This window comes from Cupressus sempervirens, chromosome 4 (genome assembly GCF_028749045.1).
Source record: "Cupressus sempervirens isolate cs-2001-9-10 chromosome 4, ASM2874904v1, whole genome shotgun sequence".
Taxonomy (NCBI): domain Eukaryota; kingdom Viridiplantae; phylum Streptophyta; class Pinopsida; order Cupressales; family Cupressaceae; genus Cupressus; species Cupressus sempervirens.
In genome coordinates, this window is record NC_143121.1 from 474,792,367 (window position 1) to 474,805,178 (window position 12,812).

Genomic DNA, 12,812 nt, shown 5'->3' on the forward strand with positions numbered 1-12,812 from the left:
AAAGTAAACATCCTTTGCATCAATGTGTAAGGTCTTCAATAATCAACTTATTTGATGCAAGGCATACTTGCTTACACTTCAAGTAGCCTTAGCTAGTGTTATCACCCCTAACTTGCCTCTAAGATACTCACAAGAATCTTTAGGTAGTACCTTTGTGAAGATGTTAGCAATCTGTTCCTTTGAACTAACATATTCCATCTTCACTTGTTTGTCTTCCACCAACTCTCTTACATAGTGATACTTGATTGCAATATGCTTGGTTTTGGCATGTATTATTGGATTCTTTGATATGTTTATAGCACTTTTATTATCACAATAAAGTATCATAGGCTTAGTTACTTCTTCTATCATACCTTGCAGCCAATGTTTCATCCATACAATGTTGGTGCAGTTTATAGCAACTGCCACATATTCAGCTTTAGTAGTGGATTGTGAGGTGCAACTTTACTTTTTGTTGGTCCATGTAATCAACCTTTTTCCCAAGAAAAGTGCTCCTCTACTGGTGCTTTTTCTATCATCAATACTACCTCCCCATTCTGCATCAGTGTAGGCTCTTAGTTCAAATTTCTCACTCCTTTTGTAGTACAAACCAAAGTCATAGTTCCTTTCAGGTATCTTAGTATTCTCTTCATTGCCATTAAGTGATTTTCTCTTGGACTTACAAAAAACCTTGCCACTATTCCAATAACTAATGCAATGTCTAGTCTACTATGTACAACATATTGTAGCTTTCCAATCATTGACCTATACGATGTTTGATTTACTTTAATAGATTCATCATTCTTGGATAGCTTATGGCATATTGCCATTGGTGTGCTAACTAGTTTTGATTCTTCCAACCCAAATGTCTTGAGTACCTTCTTGATGTATTTAGATTAGGTCACAAATATACCATGCTTCAATTGATGTACTTGTAATCCAACAAAGAATTTTATTTCTCCAAACATTGACTTCTCAAATTCATGCTTCATTTGATTAGCAAAATCTTTGCAAAGAACATCTTTTCCTGCAAATATTATATCATCAAAAAAGATTTCTGATATCAAAATGTCTTTACCTTCTTCAGCTTTAATGTACAAGTTGCTATTTTCATCTGTTCTCTCAAATCCAATCTTCACAAGATATTTGTGCAGTCTCTCATACTATGCTCTAGGTGCTTGCTTCAATCCATAAAGTGATTTATGCAGTTTGCAGACCATGTCCTTGTTCTTCTTATCTATAAATCCATTTGGTACACTTTGAAACCTTTATATGTAGCATATGCAAGTAATTTTCTTATTCCTTCCATTCTTGCAATAGGGGCAAATGTTTTCCCATAATCCTATCCTTCTTCTCTATGTAGATTTCCTCTTCTAGTATACCATTAAAAAAAGTAGACTTAACATCCATTTGGTACACTTTGAAACCTTTATATGTAGCATATGCAAGTAATTTTCTTATTCCTTCCATTCTTGCAATAGGGGCAAATGTTTTCCCATAATCCTATCCTTCTTCTTATGCATAGCCTTTGCAAACTAGTCTGGCTTTATTTCTTGTTATCTCTCCATTCTCATCGAGATTTTTTCTAAACACCCATTTGGTACCAATCACATTCTTATCAGCTGGTCTAGGAACTATAGACCATGTTTTGTTCTTCTCAATCTGATCTATCTCTTCTTCCATGGCTTTATACCAGTCATCATTTTGCAGTGCATCTTTTAGTATTTTAGGTTAAACCTTGCTTAATAGACATGATTCATTCCTCAGTCTATTTTTATTCATTGGTTTGGCATCCTTGTCACCAATGATTTGTCCTGCAGGGTGATGTCTTTTCACATACTTGGATAATCTTGGTCCTGTCCTTCTTTCCATGTTTGATCCTTCAGCTTCAGAGTCATTTTGTTCTTCTTCATTTGGCACTTCATCATTCCTTTCATGTGTACAATTTTTAGAGTCAGAATGAGTATTTTCTACATTCTGCAGCTCAGCTTCTGAATGTAGCTCGACATTCATAGGCTAAGACTTGACAAATACTAAAGTTTTTTGTTGATTCCCAACTTGATTTGCAGCATTTTCATCAAAAATCATTCCTTCATAAGAGCATACAAAGGATCTATAATCTTCTGATTGCTTGGACTCATCAATTTGGACTTCTACATGCTCATCGAAGTTTACATTTGCTCTCTCCACAATCTTGTTAGTGTTACTATTCAAACACTTATATGCTTTGCTTCTAGTGGAGTATCCAAGAAATATGCCTTCATCACTCTTTGCATCGAACTTTCCATTTCTAGTATCTTTAATAATATAGCATTTACATCCAAATATCTTGAAATTTTTAACGTTGGGTGAGTGACCATACCATAATTCAAAAGGTGTTGCATTTCTACCTTTCTTGACTTGACCTTTATTCAATGTGAAGACTACAGTACTTACAAATTCTCTCTAGTATTTGACAACAATATTTTTCTCCATCATCAAGGTTCTAGCATAGTCAATCACTTACCTATTCCTCCTTTCAGCAATACCATTATGTGGTGGAGTTCTTTGTGGTGCTATTTTCCTTTTGATACCTTTTTCATTGCAAACTATTTCAAATTCTTTTGATGTAAACTCACCTCCTCTATTTGACCTTAGGAATTTTAGGTTCTTTCCTATTTCCTTCTCAACTCTGGCCAAATACCACTTAAACATTTGAAATGCATCAAATTTTTTCTTTAAAGACATAGTAGTCATCATCCTAGAATAGTCATCTACAAATAACATTATATATTTGTCTCCTAGGTAGCTTTGTACTTCTGATGGACCACATAAGTCTGTATGGACTAGTTCTAGTACTTCATTGGAAGTGTATGTTTTACTTTTGAAACTAGACTTAGTCATCTTCCCTAGTTGACATTGTTTACACATTGTGTTTTTAGGTTTCTTCAACTTGGGAAACCCTCTGACTTTCTTTTTCTTGCTGATGCTGATCAAATTATCAAGGTTAACATGACACAACCTTTTATGCCACAACCACACATCATCAAGTCTAATAACAAGACATGTTACATCTTCCATATCTACGTAAAATAGATTACTCCTAGTTTGTTCACCCTTTCCTATTAGATTTCCATCAGTATCATAGATCTTAGCAGTTTTGTTTCCAAATTCAGCTTTGCAACCTACATTGCCTAACTGTGACACACTCAACAAGTTGTAGTTCAATCCTTCAACATAGTATGCATTATCACATGAATTTTTTTCTGTAAGTTTAATAGAGCCTTTTCCTTTGATTTGGCATGGAGCATCATTACTGAATCTAAGACTATTTCCATCATATTAAGTAAAAGTAATGAACTTACATTTACTTCTTGTCATGTGATGTGAGCATCCACTATCAATGATCCACTTGTCATTCTTGTTCACATAGGTAACCAATGTTGTTGCTTCATCTTCATCTGATTCATCCTTCATGGCTACATAGGCTACTTCATCATCATTCTCATCAGAATCTTCTTCAACAATATAACATCTTTTTCCTTTCTCTTTGTAAGCCTTGCTATCATCTTCTCTCTTGTTCTTGTACTTGTTTCCTTCTTTATAGCTCTTCTTCTATGAAAATCTTGCAGCAATATGAAAAAATTCATTTCAATTGAAACATATAATAGGGAGCTTACCTTTGAATTTACCTTTGCCTCTATGGAATCTCTTAGCCAGTAGTGCTTCTAACTGTTCCATATCTTCCTCATCTGTGCTACTATCAGTGGATGCATGTTTCCATTTTATTCTCTTCTTTCTTGATGTATCCTCCTCAATGTCTTTTATTATCATCTTGGCCTTGAAGGTAGATTCAAGGTTCTTAGGTCTGTAGTTATCAAAATTGGATAGCTCAAATGCAGTAAGTCTTCCCACTATTCCTTCAAAGGTTAGTGTGTTCCCTTGTACACACCTTAGCTCTTGGATTGCTGAAACTCTAATAGCATAGGTAGGAAGAAAAGTTCTTAAGTATTTGCTAATGGCTATTTCTTTTTCCAATTTTCCACCTAAACTTCTTATTGCACTTACCACCTCTTTCATTCTTACAACATATTGGGTAGCATTTTCACTTTCCTCTATTTTTCATTCCATCAAACTTTCCTCTTAGGCTTTCTCTTTTTGCTCTCTGGAAATTCTGATCTCCTCCATAGATTTTTGATAAGATTTTCCACATTTTGAATGCAGTATCAAAATATTTGATGTCATCATATTCTACATAATTAAGTGTAGAGGCAATCTCTAGCATTTCTTGATTGTGCTCCTTCTTTTTGTTCAAATCATCTGCAATAAGAGGTCCTACTGGAGTTACATGTTCTATTCCAATTGAGGTTTTTTCATAGTCACCTATTGATCCAAGGTGCAATTTCATCAAACTCTACCATACAACAAAGTTGTCTTTGTTGAGCTTGGGAACTTCTCTCTTGGACATCTTGATCTTCTTGCTTCTAGTACCTTGAAACTAAATCAGCAAATGGCTCTGATACCAATTGTTAGAAATGTTTTAGAATAAGTAAGAGGTGGGGGGGGGGGTGAATCAATTATTTAAGGTCCAAATGTCCTATTCAAACTTTTCACTAAGTATAGTGAGCCCATTAAACCATTCAATCAACCAAGCTTTGACTTATCTAATCAGCAAGTTACAGTAAATCAATATGCAAGCATAACACATAAGAAATCAACACATAACATAGTGATTTATGTGGAAACCCAATTTGGGAAAAACCACCAATAACATGCTACTCAATTCTCACTCTTCTGAAGTGATGCCCTATGAAAGGCCTTCCCTGTTAAAGGCTTACAACATACTATTAAATGTGACCTTGTTAGAGGATTTAACCACCCTGTTAGAAGTGGGCCTAGTTAGAGGACTTTAGAACATTCACTTGGAATGCCACCCTATTAAAGGATTTACAAATGGATATGAGGCCAACCTAAGTCCATAGGATTTTTAGATCTAATATAATTGCTAGAGAGTATTAGAAAAATCTTGACCTGACTACAATATACAACTTATCTTGTAGATCTCAGATCACTTCTCAACTCATACCCTTGCCTGGCCTTCAATCTCAGCAATTCTAACAACATGCCCTCCTTTCAATCTTAGTCTCCTTGAGTCTCAATACTCAATGTACTAGTGCAATCATCTCTTCATGAACACTCATAGACGCAAATCCTCCGTGCTCTTCCTTCTCCTAGATGTCTCCCCCTTGACACCCTTTCAACCACTTTGCAAATTTCATTCTTCAACAACAATAGTATCAACAGCTTCTTGCTTCTTGGTCTATGAATCCTTAAATAGAAGTCTTCGAGTTCCTTTTCCTGCTCAATTCTTTCATTCTTTATTTTTAATTAACATGGATTAGGTAGGATTCATTGCATCTAACCCATATTTTGTTCCCTCTAGAAACTTCTTGAATAATCCTTTAGAATTTGCCTAAAAATGGTTTACATGGGATTTTGTGCCACCAGCTCATCATCCTTATCTTCCAACTTGTTCACAAAATTTAATGTAACCACTCTGTCAGCTTAGATTTGGCAAATTTTTATCACTTGAAATAATGCAGTAGCTCGACACTATTGAAACACTGGTGCTCAGCACATACTGTGTTAGTCGACATCAACTATGTTTTTTCTTGATGCTTGACACCTAAAGATCACTCAGCATCAACTAAGAATTTTTTGATGCTTATCACTTGATCTTCACTCGGCACCTAAGATCACTTGGCACACACTAGAATTTCCTATTACTCGGCTTCAACTAACTTTCTTGGCATCCACTAATGATCTTAGTTTAAGCTTTGCAATCGACAACTTCTTTCACCAATGTTTCTAAGTGTGACCAGCCTCTGTATCTTTGAATATGTTATCAGTACATCATTTAACCATTTTCTTAACTGATCCTTGCACTTCATTACAACATCATAATTGAACCTTTCCCTTAGGTTCTCTTGTCACATCTTGTTGATCAAATCCTCTTCATCAATCAATTAAGTGATAGTACTTAGATCATATAAGCAAATGTCATTCCTACAAGTAGCAGGTTTGACATCAATGACAAAACAATGATTGAAAACATTCTCTTTCTTCTTTCCAACAATCTCCCTCTTTGATCTTCAACAATGAGCTTTTCAATTAGATTTCCAACACATCATAGGTGCACAAATTTCACTAAACCTTCTTACAAACTTTCTATAAAATTTTGCCAATCTATGAAAACTCCTGACTTTAGTAGTAGATCTAGGTGTAGACCAACTAAAAATAGCCTCTACCTTATCCTTGTCCATCTTAAGACTCCCTTGGGATACTAAAGACCCCAAATACACTAGTTCCTCTTTCATGAACTCACTAGTTTCCAAGTTTATGGTCAACTTCTCCTCTTGGATCTTCCTCATTACCAACTCTAGGTGCTTCATATGTTCCTCTTATGTCTTACTGAAGATGAGGATGTGGTATAGGTATACCACAATAAATACCCCAATGTAATCCTTCAAAACCTCATTCATGACTCTCATGAAGGTACTTGGTGCATTGATAAGGCCAAATGACATTACTAAACACTCATAGAGACCCTCAGTAGTCTTAATTGTAGACTTCCATTCATCCCCTTCTTTTATCCTAATTTGATAGGGTGCACTTTTAAGATAGATTTTGGAGAAGTACCTAGTTCCACCTAGACAATTCATGAGGTCTTCTATCCTAGGAATAGGAAATTTTTACCTAATTATGATTGTATTAATTGATCTAGAATTAGTACACATTCTCCACTTACCTCCCTTTTTGGGTGCTAAGAGCACTAGTACAACGCATGGACTAATGCTCTTCCTAATCAACCGTTGATCAAGCAAGTCTTGGACTTGCCTTTCAATCTCCTTGTTCTACTTTGGAGTCATCTTGTATAAATTTTTTTTTGGCAATGACGCTCCTAGCATGAAGTCAATTTAATGACTTATGACCCTCTTAGGTGGTAGGGTTGGTGGTGCTCCATCACAAATGATGTATTTAAAATGTTCCAATAGCTCTTTCACCTCTATAGGTATAGGTGTGGATGAAGATGTCTTTTCCTCCTTAGGTTTTATCATAATGGCATAGCATACTCCTTCACCCTCCTTCAAATCCTTAAGGAATTCTTTCCCACTCATGAGAAATGCTTTAGTAGTAGATTTCTCCACTTTTTCTTCTTTCACTATAGACTAGATTCTATAAGTGACTCCATCCTTCTTGAATGAATATTTGTTCTCCTTCCCATGATGTACTACCTCCCTATCATATTGCCAAGGTCTTCCCAACAGTAGGTGACAAGCATCCATGGGAAGCACATCACACAAGATTTTTTCCTAATACTTTCCAATGGTGACATCTACCCACACTTGTTCATTTAATAGGATATTTTGCCCCTTATTCAACCAAGTCACCCTATAATGACAAACATGTGGAATCTTGGTCAAACCAAGATTTTTTACTACCTCCTCTAACAAGACATTATTAGTAGACCCTGAGTCTATGATCACCTTGCATACTTTGTGCAATATTTGCATGTAGTTCTAAACAATGCTTTCCTTTTCTTGGGCTCATCCTTGAATGGATCCTTAACTAATACTCTCCTCAACATAAGGTTTTCACCCTTCTCAACATCAAGGTCCACTTCTCTTATCTTCTGATTGTCCTCTTCTTGGACATATGAAATTTTCTTTTTCCCATCAGAAGATAATGCCTTCTTAGGACATTTGTAAGTAGGGTGTCCTAATTTTCCATAGTAATAACACTTCATGTTACTAAAGTATGAACCTCTACTATTGCTTCCATATCTACCTCTACAACCATTTTTGGATCCTTTGCCTCTGCTAGTGCCTCCCCTTTGACTTGTTTCATTGGCCTACTCACTCTACTTAGAGTCTCCATAGCTTCTCTACTCACTAGTCCTACCTTAGAACCTCCCCTTGAGCCACCTCTAAAGTCCTTACCTCTACCCTTGTTCTTGGAACTTGAGTTCCCTTTATTCCTCAAATTTTCTTCCACCTTCCTCTCCATTTAGAAGCAACTCTAAAGAGTGGTGAGGCTACACAAGCTCAACTCATCTTGGATGGACCATTTAAGGCCATTTAGGTACCTAGCCACCTTGATGCTCTCTTTTCTTGCACCCTTGATCTTAGTTCCAACTTCTAAAACTCCTTAGTATAATTAGCCACATCAAGATCTTTCTACCTAAGACTATGCCTTTTCTTATGGATTTGAATCTCATAATCTTCTATTAGGTATGTTTCCTTGATCTTTGACACCATAGCTTTCCAATTAGCTATAGGATTCTTCTCTTCACTTTTTCTTTCTTCCTACACAAACTTCCACCATGTCAAAGCTTAACTTTTCAATCTAGACTTTGCAAACCTCACCTTTTGGGCCTTTGTTGTCCCTTCACACTCAAAGTAGTTCTCAATTCTCTCAAGCCATTCTAAGACTACCTCTGCATCCATCTTTCCATGGAATAAAGAAATATTCTCTAGAATCTTCCCTCCAAATTCTTTGAAGGCTTTAAGGAACGATTCCTACTCACCAAGTGGAGGATTTGGTTCATGTATCTCATCCTCCAAACTCACCTTTTCTTTTCCCTTTCCAAAGTCTTCATCTTCCTTAGCTTGGGTTGCATCCTTTATCTCTTTCAACTTATCTTTCATCTCCTCTAGGGCCTCATCTAGAACCTTGGCATTCTCTTCTAAGAGCTTCTTTTTCTCATCTACTTGCTTTTCCAACTCTACATTGGTCACCATCTTGGAAGATCCACTTGACTTAGTGGAATATAAGATGCCACCACAAGCCTAATCTTATGGCTCTAATACCACTTTGATTCGGAGCTTCTTCAACTAAGAGATTTATATCTCTTTCTAGGCTAATCCTAGCCCACTATAGTGAATTATCTCCTAACCCTAACTTAGGGTATCTCTCTACAATCCCCTTTCTCCAAGAAACTCACCTACTAATTCAAACTTCAATGCCATTTTCCCAATTCACCCAATATGCATCCTTTGGCCTATATTGCCAAAACTTCCCCAAAAGCATCAAGTGCCTCAAAATAAAGATTGAACTTTCCTACTGAGATTCTTGACTCATTCCCCATCATTCTACACCATTCTTCCAAGTTTCTCTCACCCAAAACACCAAGTTGACTAGTTAGGCCTTATAGCCCTAAGAGCCTCTATTAGCCCTCCTAGATACAAGGAAAGAGCTATAACTCACAAAAAACCTTAATAAGGCCCCTTGGTGTATTCTAGAATTTTTTAACCTATGACCAACCCTTGAATATTTTTTAGGTTTAGGGTTCCAACAATGTTTGTATAGTATGAATTCAGAAAACCCTTCTTTTAAGGGTTTTAAAGGTAATGATAATGTTTTCTTCTCCAAAAGTGTCAAAATAAATTCTAAACCCCCTCCTTTAAGTTTTTCTTCCTTCATACAATTTTCCTACATTACCAATTCAAGATTTACCCATGCCAATCATTTGTTCATCACAAAAATTCTATACAAGCATCTCCTTGCACCTTGCCAAGCTTGTATGCTTGCTTAGGGCTCACTTGTACAAATAGAATTTGGCCTTCCAAAACTCCCAAAAAAAAATTTAAACTATTAATAGAGGCTATTTCTTGTTCTCCAAGAGCCATAATTTCTATACCAAGGACACTCAAGTCATAGCCCATTTCATTCTTGCAATGCCAAAATTGAACAAGAATGTTACTAGAAACAAATAATTTTCTAAACCCTATCAAATGCTTATTTGAAAAAAATAATTATGCACATAGATTCAAAGCATAAACATAAGGTATTACTCCATCATAAATAGTTCATTAGTCAATCCAAAATTCCAATGAAAACTTCAAACTATGCTTCAAATGCTGAAAAATTGTCCTGCTACTGGTGTTGTCTGTACACCCAACTGTCCAACCCCTGGAATTGAGTTGGAAAAGTCTTAAATATAATTCATGCTTCATTATAGACTATATTTAAAGCCATAACTACCTAGTTTTTTGGTTTTTCAAAAACTACCTAAAAGTTGTCAAGCAATTTTTCAAAAATTGTAGAGTTGTCAATGCAACTCTTTGACAACTTTTGCAATTTTGCTCCTAGACTCTTCAAACTTGAAAAGAATGTTACCAAACCTCCTAGGATGAAATTATACCATATAAGGGAAATATTTACACCCTCTTTTCCCCCTTTTCAAGGAATTTCACCTCATTTTTTTTCTATTGGATCTTTTTTTGCAATTTCCTCCTATCAGGACCTAACTAACAATATTAGCTTCCTAATCCAAAACCTATCAATTCAAATCTCCTAAACACACCTTTGGAATTTATCACTAGTCATTATCATCCCAATGGTTGGTTAGACCATCTACAAACCAAAATTGGACTTAGGGCTTTACCTTACCCTAGGTGCTCCTGCACCACCTAGAAACATATTGCATAATTTGTTCCATAGATGGTAAAGGGTTCCTATCATTTAGGAAAGCTCTATTCAAACCCATAAATATAAACACAACCTTATTTCTCCATTTTTATTTCTAACTAAAACTAATATATAAACTGACATAGTGTGCTTTATAGGAGAAATGATACCACTAATTAATAAGCTTATTAAGTTTCTTAAGCATGAGGGGTTCTAATCTAGTTTTAGCATGCATTTGTTTATATCTTATTGGATTGGCATTTTATTCTAACTCAATAGTGTAATGGCTCAGGTAATGGTGAAAACCATTCCAATTAGAATAATCCCAAGCAAACACATCATTAAACTCTACAAACAACTCTATGAAGGCTTGCCATTTTGGCTAAGAATTAACTTTTCCAAGTTTATAAATTTACCTTTGAATATTTCCACTTCTTCATGATTCTCCTCATTTATCAGAATGTTGGTCTTGTTTTTCTTTATTTGATCATCCATATTAATGATAGTCTCTAAGTTCACCAATCCCTTAGGAATTTTATTGGTCTTTAGTTGTAAATCTTGATCATCATACTATTGATTTAACTTATTGTGGTTAGACACTAAAAAAACCTTCAAACAAAAAGAAATTTAGAGTTTTCTCATCATTATAAATAATCTACCAATTTATAGTGTTATCCAAGATTGAAGGTCTAACAACTACTTTCACATGTTATTGTACCTTTTCTTTAGAGATGTCTTCAACAATATTAAACTTTGCACCAATAGTGGCTAATCTATTAGCATGCTGATTTTTACTCCTAAGTATGGATCTTAGGTTAAAAGCATCAAATTATTCAATAATATCCCATACCCTTTTTTATATAGCTTTAAGGTTTCATTTATTGGCATTATGTAAACCCCTAATATGATTCAAAATTAGCTTGTTGTCACTAAAAACTTGTAGGAAATTAATTTATCTCTTCCTAGCCCATTCCAACACTTGTATCAAACCCTCAAAATCAATAATATTACTATAACAAGAAAAATCAAAATATAAAGTACCATAGTGCTTCTCACCTTGTAGAGATACCAACATTACACCCCCCAACTACCCAATTTATACTCTTAGATCCATCAAAATAAATGCTCCATACTAGGTTTTGTTGTTTGGCAACTTGATTTTTATCCTTAACTAGATTTGGCATTAGTGAATCTAGCTCCAACATAACATAGATGCCAAAAATAGCATCTTGAACTTTGTTGGTTTGACTATCATGGGCATTTTCTATTTCCCATTCATGTAATAGGATATCCAAAATCTTATCGATCCAAGCTTTTGGAATCTCATAATCAACAAGATCATCTTGGTCAAATAACACACAATTTACATTGACAAGGCTAAGAATACAAGGTTCAATGTAATCTTTAGAAAGTAGCTTGGAACTAATGGTAACTTTGGTTCTATATTTGTTGAAAATAAAATATGTGACCAGTCTGATGAAAAATACCCTCTTATCCTAGCTATAAAATCTCTTGAAAAATAGAGGGAAAAGTATGGAGGAAAATCTATTACATAGATGTATTGAGATATGGAAAAATTGGGACATGCATAAAATGTCAAATTTGCATTTTTTTGATACCTAAGGTGTTGATTGATGAGCCATCCAACTATACTACACCTTTCTTTAAGGGTTCATATATCAACTCAAGTTGGGCTACTATCTTTTTGAGCATTATAGAACTTGTGGCTTCACTATCTACGATGCAGTTATGAACTTGTACTCCATAATCAATGAAACATAAAATGGTGGAGGTTTTGCACTCTTACCTTGCACCTTAGTCTCCTTATTCCTATCATGATTTGCAACTTCTTGATTTGTAAACACAACCTTATGGGTTTCATTAGTAATCTCTTTAGGAGTCGCCTCATTAGATAAGGCCTTCTTCATTAAGTTAGTTTCCTCCATTATAATCAACATGTCTAACATTGACATAGTTACATTCATCTTTTTCATTTTCTCCACTATGTTGAACATGACAACATGATGCATTTTGGTTGTACTGTAATACTAGCATGCTATCTTTTCTTTCAAATGGGATCCCTACTAGGTAGGATAGGAGAGTTATTGGCATTATTTTTAGCAAGTGTTGATTTACTAGTAGCATGTCCTTTACATTTCTTTGTTACTTTATATTTAGAGCTCTTTTCTTGGTTGTAGTGTTGACTTCTATTGGCGAGTCATCATTTACTACACAAAAATCCTCTCTTTTCTTATTGAGGGACACAATTTCAGAAGTAGGCACATCATGTTGTTGTTTAGTCCCATTAAAAAGTACATTCTACTATGATGTTGATACATTTTGGAACATCAAAGTTTGGTTAATCACTCTATTAGAAAAGGTAG